At 36.5% G+C, this 12,529-nt stretch overlaps 1 long non-coding RNA gene across 1 annotated transcript; it reads right to left on the bottom strand.

The window, feature by feature from the left end:
- Positions 1–5,446: 5,446 nt before the first annotated feature.
- Positions 5,447–8,478, bottom strand: LOC148085388 (uncharacterized). Its single transcript, XR_015710502.1, has 2 exons — positions 8,105–8,478; positions 5,447–6,208 (listed from the first exon to the last, which is right to left on the bottom strand). It is a non-coding gene; the product is annotated as an uncharacterized LOC148085388 (long non-coding RNA).
- Between the last annotated feature and the right edge of the window lie 4,051 nt (positions 8,479–12,529).

Genomic DNA, 12,529 nt, shown 5'->3' with positions numbered 1-12,529 from the left:
ACTTACAGTTTAAGGCTATATTTTTGAGTAAATGCTCAAATAATCATCATAATATCTCAAAAGGGGTTTAGTTTAAAGAAAGCAACATTTCAAGGATGTTAACATTTTAGCCACTGATAAAAAAAAAAAACCCTTCAAATATATTATACAAAAATATGAATAGTTGACGTTGCATTTGAGACACATCTACAACTACAACTATTTCAATGAAACTTGACCTCATTTTTCTGATGCAATAGCGCCACCAACTGAGCTCTAAAAACATCTCGATACACACCTACTAAAGTCTAGCTAATGCCTGTAAACATTTACATTGATGCTTATTCAAGATGGCTGCCTAAGTTGTTTCCATTTTTTCTATTTTGTATATTTACGTGTTAATACTGTTTCTTGTGAGTATTTTGATTCATTATTCGTTATTTATTTGTATATCATTTTATGGTCATGTCTCTTATTTTATTTTAATTTATTGCATTTTATTCCATAATCTCTTCTTATTTTACTCATATAATTTAATTTTATATTCTTTACTTCTAGCAAAACAAAGTCCTGTCGTGTTTACCACACAATACTAAAAGTTTTCTGCTAGTGATTCTGTTATATTCAGTCTTGCTGGTGAGGGTGAAGCAGATAGTCGGCTGCCTCTCTTTTGAGCTGCCAAAAATGGACGGGATTATATATCTAAGCCTTAAAAAAACTTTTCTTCAAACTTTTTTTTGGCACCATATGTGATTCAGGTGTTGTTTTTATCTTCTCCCAATATGTTCCTGCATTTGTTGAGTCACTCCTGCTCTTCAATAAAAGCTTTGTTATAGTAAGATACTAACGTTGTTATACCTATTTTGCAGTTTGCTACGATACAGTCGTGTGGTATGAAATTGTAGATTTTCGACGACCAAACACACAAAATGTTTAGAACGAAAGTCCTCGATCCACTTTCTCTCAGTTCTGTAATTGTAACGATGAAATAACCAGTAGTTAATTGAATAAGCTCATGTTTTCTGTTGATACTCGGCGTCACGTGAAAATGTTTTTCATAGATCGCGATCTTAGATCCTTCCTTGACGAGATCGTACAATTTAGGAGAATTTTATTACCCTTGTTGCTCACCAGATTTAACACTAGACTTTTTTATGGTTATACCTATTCATGGTCTGATGAAGCTTCATGAAACAGTGTCATTATTGTCAGAGTCCACTAGATGGCGGTCTCTGCTTTATCTTCCTTTGTTTTGAACAACTGTTCAACTGAAACGTCACCCAATTTTTAAACTGATGGCGCCACCTACTGACCTATAAACAACATGACACTGTTTCATGAAGCTTCATCAGACCATCACTAGTTATACCTATATCTTTATCTTTTTTGAGAGCAGCCTTCGAACAAGAACGTACGCAAATACCAAGAGAATAGTTTTGCGATGTCAGTGATTCCACGTTGTCTGGAGAAGAACTAACATCGGATTGAGAACAAAATGAAGTTTGTAAACTCAATATAATTCAATTTTGAATTCATTTTTGACGCCAAAGTTGTCGAAAAGGTTTATCCAAGTCGTAACAAACCAGTAACAAACAAATGGGAATAAACAAGTAAAATAATATCAATGTTTTTTTGGTAAATGTGAGTAAACTCCGTCCACATCGAGCCCGGTTTAAGTCGACAAACCGAGTCGCTCTCATGAACAAGAGTGGAATCTTCTTCAGAAGAAGCTGCACTTTCAGCATCAACAGCAGTCACACTATTGTTCGGCGTTGGCGGTTCAATTATTGAACGAATCAATACCGCGGCTCGGGAGCATCTTCATACAGTGCTGAGTAATGCATATTGCTCGTGACATTGTCACAGGAAATTGAGGATAATACTGTGTTTGCTATGGATGAAACCCCGGGAGAAAATCCAAAAATTGATTGGGCTTCGGCCTCTCCTTGCTCTCAACCTGCAATTTCTTGTTAGAGAAAAGAAGATAATCTGCTCGGGAAAAAAATCTTTATCTTTCTTTTTTTTCTCGTCCCGAGCAGTAAGTTGAATGGCGTGTTTGAGCTTCTCTTTCTCTTCCCCGTCTTCTTCTATCCAGATGCAAATGTGTCTCCTCCCTAAATATAGCTCGTGCCAGAGGCTTCCACGAGTCAACCACAGTTCCTCTGTCGCACCCAAATAACCAGGAAGAGACGAGCCAAAGCTGTGACAACAGGCGTGCTCAGAAGCCTCCATCAGCGCCGGGATAACTTAAAGAAGTAAATGAGAAGAAGAGTGGGTGGATGGGGGGGTGAAGCGATTCCTAAATCCGGCTTCCTATTGGACGTGGCGGGCCACAGCCTCGCGTCCCGATTGGCTGCGCTACGGTTGCCCCAATTTGGTGCAAATCTCTCCCCCGCCCCCCTTCCCAGTTGGAGACTTTGCGATTAATGAATCTCAGAAGTGTCTGCGGTGTCGATAATAAGGACGTAACAATTAGCCGGTGCAAGAGAATGTGCGTTCGGTGTGTTATTAACCGCCCGGCGCAGTTATCGGCGCCTCAATTGGTGCGAAATTTATGAAAATGACTTTTTTTTATTTTTTTTTTATTGGGGTGTTTGTTCCAGATGTGATTGTTTCCTATATTTATTGCATCTAAATGAGCGACGCCTAAATCTTTTGACTGTGATTTTGTTACATTACGAGACGCTCCCCAACAGTGTGTAGGAAATTAGTAGGAGTAATATAATATAAGTTTAAATTAGCCGTTTAAAGGCTCATCAATTTTTCCTGATAACAAGCCGGAAAAGCACAAATTAGCCAATAAAATCACACATAAAATGTAGAATTGTTAATGCTCAATTTGGTTACCATTTATTTCGGAAATACACTTTATTTAAAATTAATGAACCGTTGCGCAATAACAATGAGTTAATGTTTTTATTTTATTTTATATCAAATACGAAATTTAACAAGAATAAAAGAAAACCCGGAGCAACTAAACTTATTATTAAAAAACAGAAAGCAATACATTCAACTGATCAATTGAAATTAATTAATTGTTAATATGAATTATTAATTGTAAATTATTATTCTATTTCATGTATTAATTTAGAATACAATAGTGTTACTTTAATTGTAAGAGTAATTATTTTCTGTTCATTTTTTTGTGATTTTTCACCATCTTTAAATTTATTATTTTTTCCACTCAAATTTTTACTATAAATCTGAAACGTCTTTTTTATTTAATGCTGGAATAAAAGTGTTAAAAACAGGAAGAAACATTTTAAATATATATATATTTTTTTTTTACAAAGGATTGAATACAATATTTCATTAATGTAACATTGTTTTTATGTGATGTTTAATTACTTTTATTTTAACTCTACAAAACAGAACATACAATTAAGCTAACAATATTAATAATAGCAATAAAAAAATCGTATTATTTAATGTAAATTGAATTCATTTTCAACATAGTCCTTATTAAAAATTGTATTTATTCATTTTATATCTGTACTAAAAATTGAATGCAGTAAACACTATTAAATACTTAAATCATTTTATATAGAGAATTTTTCAATTTCAAAAGATACATTCATTTTTATAATTTAAAAAAAAAAAAAATTCTTTCCTTTATCAAATTCAAATATAAAAAGAAACGTATTTTAAATTAAATACAGAGGCAAAGTACTACTAATTTTGGCTTAACATTATATCATTATATATCATTTTCATTGAAAATATTGATAATAAACCTACGGTAAATGTTGTTGGACAATAATACAATTCAATTGGCCACTTATGTTTTACTTGTGATGTTAAAGAGAAATAATATATTGTATAATTAATATGATAATTAATAATAAAAAAAAAACATAAAAAATATTCAGCAGCTTGTTCAACAGTGATAACGATGAAAGTAAAACCTTTCAATAAAGACCTCCGTCGTCATGGAGATGCTACCAAACAAAATAAAAACAAAGCGCTTTTTAAAATGCACTCTAATTGTTTTTGCCGTGACACCACCGTCTCCTGGAATGAAACACAAACACGTGACAAGCTTGACGTGTCCTTGTCAGGAAGCCCAACTTTTATGTTTTATTTTAAATAGTCAAGAATGTGTAGCAGCGACACAAGATTTTTGCACAAAAGCCTTAAAATATTATTGATTTCTCTTCGTTAAACACGTAAATATGTGGTTTCTATTTCTATTTATAATACATTTGAGGAGCGAGTCTTGATGGAAATGCCTGGTCACAGGCCCCGACCTTCTTCCAGCAGCAGCACTTTTCCCTGAAGACTCTTGAATTGTTTAAATCTCTCACTCGCTGTCAACATGACACACATGTCGCCGGCGAGTCAAGCCTCCTGGAACATCGGACTAATCCAGTGGCGTTTTTTTTTCTTTTTTTCTTCTTCAGCGAGAGATCACGGGGCAATGGGGTGCAGGCTTCTAAGTGGAGCAGCTAAGCTATGATAAAATATTTGGATCCAGCAGAGAAAAGATTTAGCCTCTGACACGCCACGATACACATCAACACGTCCCCGGGTTCTGAAGGCTCCTGAATATATGGATGACTGTTGAATTGTGGATGTGCTCGTTCCAGGGAAACGCATTTCGCCGCTCGAAGAAGAAAACTTTGGACTATTCTGTTTCTACTCGGGTAGGGGGTGGGGCTTAACCGTGACGGGGGGCGGGGCTTATTCAATCGAGGGAGGGGCTTAAGCAAAACTTGTTTCTTTTTAAATTCATGTTCGGGAGGGAGGACTGTGTGCAGAGGAAATGATAGAAGCTCAAAGATGAAGAGAATACTAAATTTAAACACTGGTTACAATTTTTTTTTAAATATATATTTTATGCTGTCGATTGCAGGTTTCAAACTTGGTCCGGGGGCCAAATCTGTCTCGGTAGAACCTTTTAGCTTGGCCTGAATGGATTCAACTGGGTTTGAATGCAATTGTATTAAATAATTAAATATAAAACTGTAGTTTCATCAAATTGCCACACGTTTTTCAAACAAACAGAAATTATAAGTATTGTTAAATACAATTAAAAAAAATGTTTTTAAGATAATTATTTACATACAGTCTTCAATATTTAAGATTTTGTTAAAAAATAGTAATAATAATAAAATTATAATTTATAAAGTACATTTTTGACATAGTCACAAGGAGCTTTATGTAAAAAACATACACAATTCAATTAAAAATAGCATAACAACAAGATAAATTTGCTATTATACGATAAATTAGAGTAAAATACAGTAAAATTATTGTAAGATACTAAAACACATTATTAAATATAGTTAAGAATAAAAATATGTATCTCTAAACGAACTTTACATCATTAAAAGTCGTTTTTCTATTCAAAGCAGCAACTGTATTCATGTTTTAGAGAAATATATAAACATATTTAAGTCGATAGTTCATCAAGTCCACTTTGCGGAAACTTCCCCATTTCCTCAGACAGAATTCCAACATTATAATCTTTTATTGTTTTTTTTTTTTGTTGAAACTTTAATCTTTCTTGTTGTGTCCTGGTTCTTCTGGGAAGATAAACTAAAAGGATCTAAATCCATTTGGCCCAGTGAAGCTGCCGTGCGCCCGCCGACTGCCATTTGCAGGCCTCTGAAGCTCCATTAGCTGGCTTGGTGAGCTGCAGCTCGCCCGCCTCCAGGGACGGCGAATAACAGCTCCGCTGGCATTTTTTAAAGAGCCTTCTGATTGTACATTTGTGGGAAAAGGCCGGTCAATAAAGAATTCCATTGTCATTGTCCACTCTCGTCCGAAACCGAGGGCTCTCTCTGTCGGCGCTCCGACTTCCGAGCCATATTTGCAAGTGATGAAAATGAGATTGCGAGAGTCCAAAAAAGATATTTCTGTTGAGTGCCGGCTGATATTCATCTCTCTCCGTGGCTCTGTTTACCTTCAACCGGCAGCGGGAATATGAGCAGGAATCCAACATTTAGCGGCACAGTAATCCCAGTGATTAAGACCCGCTGACAGTTGAAGGTAAAGTTATTGTTACCCGGGGACCTCGGCTGCTCGGCCATATTAAAAAAAACGACTCTACGCGGCAAAGGGCGGCCATGAAAGCCGACACAAGAGACGCGTCAGGATCAAAGGAGCCGGCCGGCCAGGATTTCAACGCTACTGTGGTGTGTGTGTGTGTGTGTGTGTGTGTGTCTTTGAACGCACAAGTGTGTGTACAGTTCCATGAAAACAATGGCATTGAGTCCAAGGAATGTATCTGGAAAAGAAATAGAGAAATGTTTGTATTAATACACTAATAATTAGTACATATTTGACATTAATAACAATAATCTGTACTAAATGTTATGAGTACTTATGTACAACTCCAGTTTTGTAGCTTTGCCATGTTTTTGTAGTTGTATTATTAGTTTTGTTTATCTTGTATGTACAAGATTATTTTGCATTATTCCTGCAAACATTTAAGAGCAAATACAGTGATGTGAAAGCAAATAACTACAAAAAAAAGATGATAAAAAGTGAGTCATTCATTTACACTGTAAAATGTCTTTTTTAAATATGTACAACCGAAACAAACATAACAATAAGATGCTTTGTGTACTGATTATCTCTGTATTGAAAGTGAAAACATGTCCCATTCATTGTTGTAAGAATTTCATGTATTTTTGGTTAAAAAAATAAGTAATTAAGTTAAAATTAAAATAATAATTTTCCTTTTTTTTGTTGTAATAACTGTATAATAATAATAACACATTTTATTTATATTGTGCTTTTCGTCATACATGACATGTATTAGTGTGTCTGTTAATACTACTTTTTTTCTCCTCATGTTTTGTTGAAAAAACTTTCATACTCAGTTTAATAGTTTGATTTAAATGTAAAAAGTATGGAGAGAAAATATACTAAATATACAAGCATTTTGACTAAATATCCATTTTGTAAGAACTTGTTCTAAACTATATATTTATACATGAAATAATTGTTTAATAAACTAGTATTTTATCAGAATTGTTGTGTGTATATATAGAATAATTCATCAACATTTCTAAACATAAAAAAAAATAATAATAATAAACGGTGTGTAAAGGAGAAATCATGGTAAACACTACAAAAATTCCAAGTGAACCAACCTTTTTTTACCCCCCCGCCCACCACACACACACACACACACACACACACACACACACACACACACACACACACACACACACACACACACACACACACACACACACACACACACACACACACACACACACACACACACACACACAAACACACACACCCATCCTCCTCCTCCTCTCCCTAAATTCCAATCAGAAGCTTGGGTTGGAAGATGAAAATGCCACTTTTCCTGCAGGCAGCCTCGGGCGTGTCATTAGGAAGAGAATTTTATGCCCCGCACAATTGCTTGCAACTATGAAGTGCAGTGAAAGCGAAAACTCATCAGTTTTCCCACCAAATTTCAACACGTCCTTGACTTTAATGCCACACACACAAAGGTGCACACACACACACACACACACACACACACAACTCTGAAAAAAAAACAAAAAAAAACAACACGTCAGGGCCTTTAGGTGTCACTGTACTTTCAAAAACTGGTCCAACCCCCTTCACTCCGGCTCACACTCTGACCGTAACAAAATGGTGTCACGTTGGGGCGTCCATTGTTCAAGGAAGGCTGGGTTTGGATTTTTTGGGGGACTTGGTGGCCGACACAGAGCCAGCTCTGTCCTCCGACCAGAACCTCTCTCTCCCTCTTGGGGGAGATATGATTAATGACCCAATAACAACTTTGGATTCTTTCAAAAAGACGCCAAAAGTAAAGTGTAACAAGCTACTACAGGCTCAATAAGTTGTCATTTCCAACAATTATCCAAGTGTTTACTCGCTTGTAAAACGCCTTGTAATTTCATTCTCACACTGCAGGGATAGAAGGAGGGAGCGAGGGATGAATGGAGGCTTTTTTTTTTTTTTTTTTTTTTCAAGTCACAACATTACACATTCAAGCCTGCAAGAACAAAGCACAGCCGTAAATACATCCATATGCTCGGCGTTTTTCTCTCTTCCAGGGGAAAACATGCGGTTTGAGAATATTTTTCAGCGTATAACCTTTTTGTAGATGATGAGATTGAAAGCAGTTTTTTTTTACCTCCTTTCCTCCCTCCTTTCCTCCCTCCTCCTTGGTGAGTTCTCTTCTTTCTGCTGCCTCACCCCGGATAGAGAGATCCGCCATCTCTCCGCCGCAGTCAGGGCTAATCAGGCCGAGCACCGTTGAGCGCTTGATATTCCGACAGAACCTTCGTCGTAAAAGTGGCGCCGTAATCACGGGACCTGAGCAACACCACGACAAACAATACGTTCTGTAAACAGCCTAATAAACACACACGCACACAGACACACACAGACACACACACACACACACACACACACACACACACACACACACACACACACACACACACACACACACACACACACACACACACACACACACACACACACACACACACACACACACACACAGGTTTGAATCTCTGAGCTGCACCACGTGTTTGTTGTTTGAAGGATTGATTTTTATCTGCTCGTCAAACACGATTTGTTTATTGAACCTGTTGGCTACGAAGTCAAAAGTACTATTTAAAAGTATTTAAATAGTTTGGAGGTGACCTTTCATTTGACAAAAGAAGTTAAAGTGAAATATTTTTTAAGCCTTTTGAAGCACACATTTCAATTGAATGAAGTGTTTTAGATTTTCCAACTGAAACAAAAGAACACATAAATAGTTATTAAATGAGTTGGTGTAGCTCATCTCTTTAAGAACACTCATTAAAATACAAAAACACTATCAAATTTTACATTTATCTCAGTAAAGTAACAGTAAAAATACACAAATGTGAAGTTAATTTGAAAAATCTTACATCCAACTGGATAATCATTTATTATTGGCAATTGATTTTTGTTCAGAATAGAATAAGAATGACAGCAAATATAAAAATAAGGACTTAAAATATCAACTGAAAAATAGTTTTTTTTGTGGAAGTACATTTGTGATAATGATTCAGAGAAGTTATTAATGCATCCTTGCTTGGAAAATAATTCCAAAATATAAGCTTCATGAGAGAAGGAACAATCTTCCACTGATTATATAAACAGTTAAGTGGAAAAGGTTTTATTATCAGACAGTTTGATCTTATTATGATATTATAAATAATATATATAATAATAATGAAAAACCTAATGGTGGATTTAGAAGAATTTTAAGGGTTACTTAATTCAAAATTCTAATTTCAATCTAGACATAAATGTTTGCTCATTTTAATGTAGCGACAAACGCTTAGGTGTCTTCAACTTCATCCAAAAAGACAATTAAAACATCCAAATCCCTCCATACTGCTCGTCTGTAACGTCCCTCTTGTATTGAAGCCTCAACATGAGAAATTGTTCCAGAAATACTTAAACAAGTCTATATTCTATGCATGTTTTTAGCAGAAGCTAAAAGGCTAACATGCTACACGGACAGGAAGTACTCTAGGTAAATATCGTGAGTGCTTCCTGTTTAATGTCTATACTGCTTTCGATATTTCCCCGGAGTACTTCCTGAACAACTTCTTTAAATTAAAGGTAAGAGTATATACAATCCATTCATTGATTTACTTCCACTTATTTTTATATCAGGATGATTCTTATTATTAAGGTGTTCTTAGTTTTTTAGGGCGAGATGTGAGGGACATCCTAAAGAGATTTCTATCCTTCACACGAAGACAAATACAATCGCACCTACAAACTATTATAAATACTCAACCTTTTTGTGTTTTTTGATTGTGAAAAGTAAAAAAAAACAACTAGTTTTACACTACAAACTGTGGTCTGGATCATTAAAATGCATCTACTTTCTTAAAGTTTTTTTTAAAGATCCAAACTTTTTGCTTCCCAGCTCTGGTCACAGGTCATTTTTTTTCGGAAGAGTTCAAGACAAACCATTGGTTTGAATAACTCAAAAGGGGCCATTTTTAAAGATTCCGTCTCCACCTCTGTGTGGAGTTCAAGAAGAAAACTGCAGAGATTTTGACGCTGTCAGCAGCTTGAGATGTTTATGTCTCAACAGGAGGGATTTCTGACCTATATTCAGTCGTGACAGAAGGAGGGGAGAAAAAAAAAAAAGGCTCCGAGATAAAGAGGTGCGCGAGAGAGAATACAGGACGGCGAAGCGGCGAGATCCAGTCGAAACGGAGGCAGGGAAACACAAAGTGTTGGGTTTCAAACGCTCCAGACAGCGGCACGCCAGATGACCTTGGGCATGTCACGCCGCCATCTGTTGGCTCTGTCCGGCCTGTCAACGTACCTCCGAGTCCGCTTAAAACATGACATTCCCGCCTTTCTTACACATGGAGGGTCGGTCGGCGTCGTCACCCCGAGCCGACGAAAAACAGACAAGGGGGGACGAAAGAAAGTGGGTTTGGAATCAGGCGGCGGAACACAGGGGGGAAGAAGGAAAAAAAGAAAAAAAAAAAGGGAGTGACCTTTTCCACAGCAGCCCCGTCTTGATGAGCTGATATTGTTATCAATGTATTACTCCCAAGATAGCCACTAGAGCTACAATAACGCCATTGAAGCGACAGTCCATCATCGTAGGACAAAGAGGCCGCTAACGCTCACATCCTTTGGGGCATTGGGGTGCAACTGATTGTGCTCATAAATGAGCGTTGCTCTCATAAAATCATGTGGTAACTGCTTAGCGGTGCACAGGGTGATAGCTTTTGTTATCAGGAGAGCTGGAGTCTGTTTGCTGCAGCGTCCCCACTCACATGTCCACGGAAATATGGAGCCATTTCGAAAAAATCTCCTTCGAGATGAAAGGTTTCGTTCTGCAGGTGAAGAATATGTGTTTGTGTTTTTTTTGCAAGTTATTATTCTATATTTGTATTTTAATAAATAAGTTCACACCTGAGCTACTTCAGTCTTGGTGACTCAGGGTAAAGATTGAGACTCAAAGTAGAACTATAGTCCTTCTGTTTTGGGAGAAGGTAGTTGGGATCAGGGGTGTGTATTGGTAAGAATCTGGTGATACGATACGTTCCACGATACAGGGGCAACGATACGCTGTATTGCGATACTGTAGGAACAAGGATATATCTGTAGTATTGTCCAGTACTTGACGCTGACGTTGCAGAATTTACAGACCACATGACTCTGCTTTCATTTGTTTTTCTAAATCAAAACATGTCTAAACATCAACTTGAAAAGCTGATGTATCCTCTTGTCCTCAGTACATTGCCGGGATTTCATTCTTAAGCTGTGGAGGGGGCATAGGGACTGCTGCCTTCTAGCGGCCGGATGTTTAATTGCGACACAAAAATGAAAAAACGCTGAAAAAAAAGAAGAATAATGTAAGCCTATAAGTTTATATAGTTAACTTCAATGTTTCATAACATTAAAAAAAATGTAATTATAACAATATAATATAATATAATATAATATAATATAATATAATATAATATAATAATACTAATATTTAAAGCGGAAAATAAGAAAAAAACACAGTGTGTTTTTAAATAAAAATCTCTTAATTGTCATTGCACATAGTACAACAGAGTTTAAAGTGCATCATCAAGTAAAAATATAAAAGAAGGGTGAAAAAGATGTGTAAAACAAGAAAACACAAAATACACCAAAAATAAAGATGAATTAAATAGTGTACAGATAAATACAGAAGCTACATTGCTGATGAAGTATTGTGAAAAAAAAGTATATACTATTATATATATTATAACAATATTTAAGGGCATCTAACGGACATGGCGTAGTATGAATCTGCAGCTAGGAGGAGGCCACGGGACAGACCAAGATCACCCTGAGAAGATTTTGTCTCTCGATTGACCTTTTTCTTTCCTCTATGAGTTTTGGGGGACACTCCATTTCCAATGACACGATTATCAAGCATGAGTTGACTCTACGTCGTTGCTGCCTACCTACATTTTCAAACAAATATTTGATGGTTACATCAACAAAAATGAACGACGAATCCTACAAAACCTTCCTGAATCCAGATGGAACGTCTGTTCTTTGTCCCATTATCAACATTTCCTAAAAACGTACGGTAAGGTATCAAAGCTAAAGACTTGTGGTCCGTCCGACACTTTTTACAAAGTCAGATTCCAGTTTTGAAACCCGACAGTGAAGTCGTTTTAAAAACAGCTATTCAACACGAGCGCGACGAAAGAATCGCACGGGGAGCAGCGACTGTTATTTTGGCTGAATTATACAGTAACGAGAAGCGGAAGCAAGAGTTCAGAACGGAGGTCAAGGTAAGATTTTCTGTGAGGAGCTGGAAGTGTTATTGAGCTGTTTTTATATTCTACTTAATGTATTCGCTTTCACTTCTGAGGGCGAAGTGTCTCTGCTCACTTAGCGCTGCCAAGTGAGTCGAGGTGACAATAAGAACAACTTAATGGAGAACGTTATGGGTGCGTGCCAGAAGAAAAACAGCACCTGTGAGGGGATTGTTATTGTGACCATAATAATTAATTCAAGTTGCAGAAAGTAAATTAAAGACCCGCGCTGACGTTGTCTGCGT

This window comes from Callionymus lyra, chromosome 2 (genome assembly GCF_982586985.1).
Source record: "Callionymus lyra chromosome 2, fCalLyr1.hap1.1, whole genome shotgun sequence".
Taxonomy (NCBI): Eukaryota; Metazoa; Chordata; class Actinopteri; order Syngnathiformes; family Callionymidae; genus Callionymus; species Callionymus lyra.
This window is presented reverse-complemented; position numbering and strand designations above follow the sequence as displayed.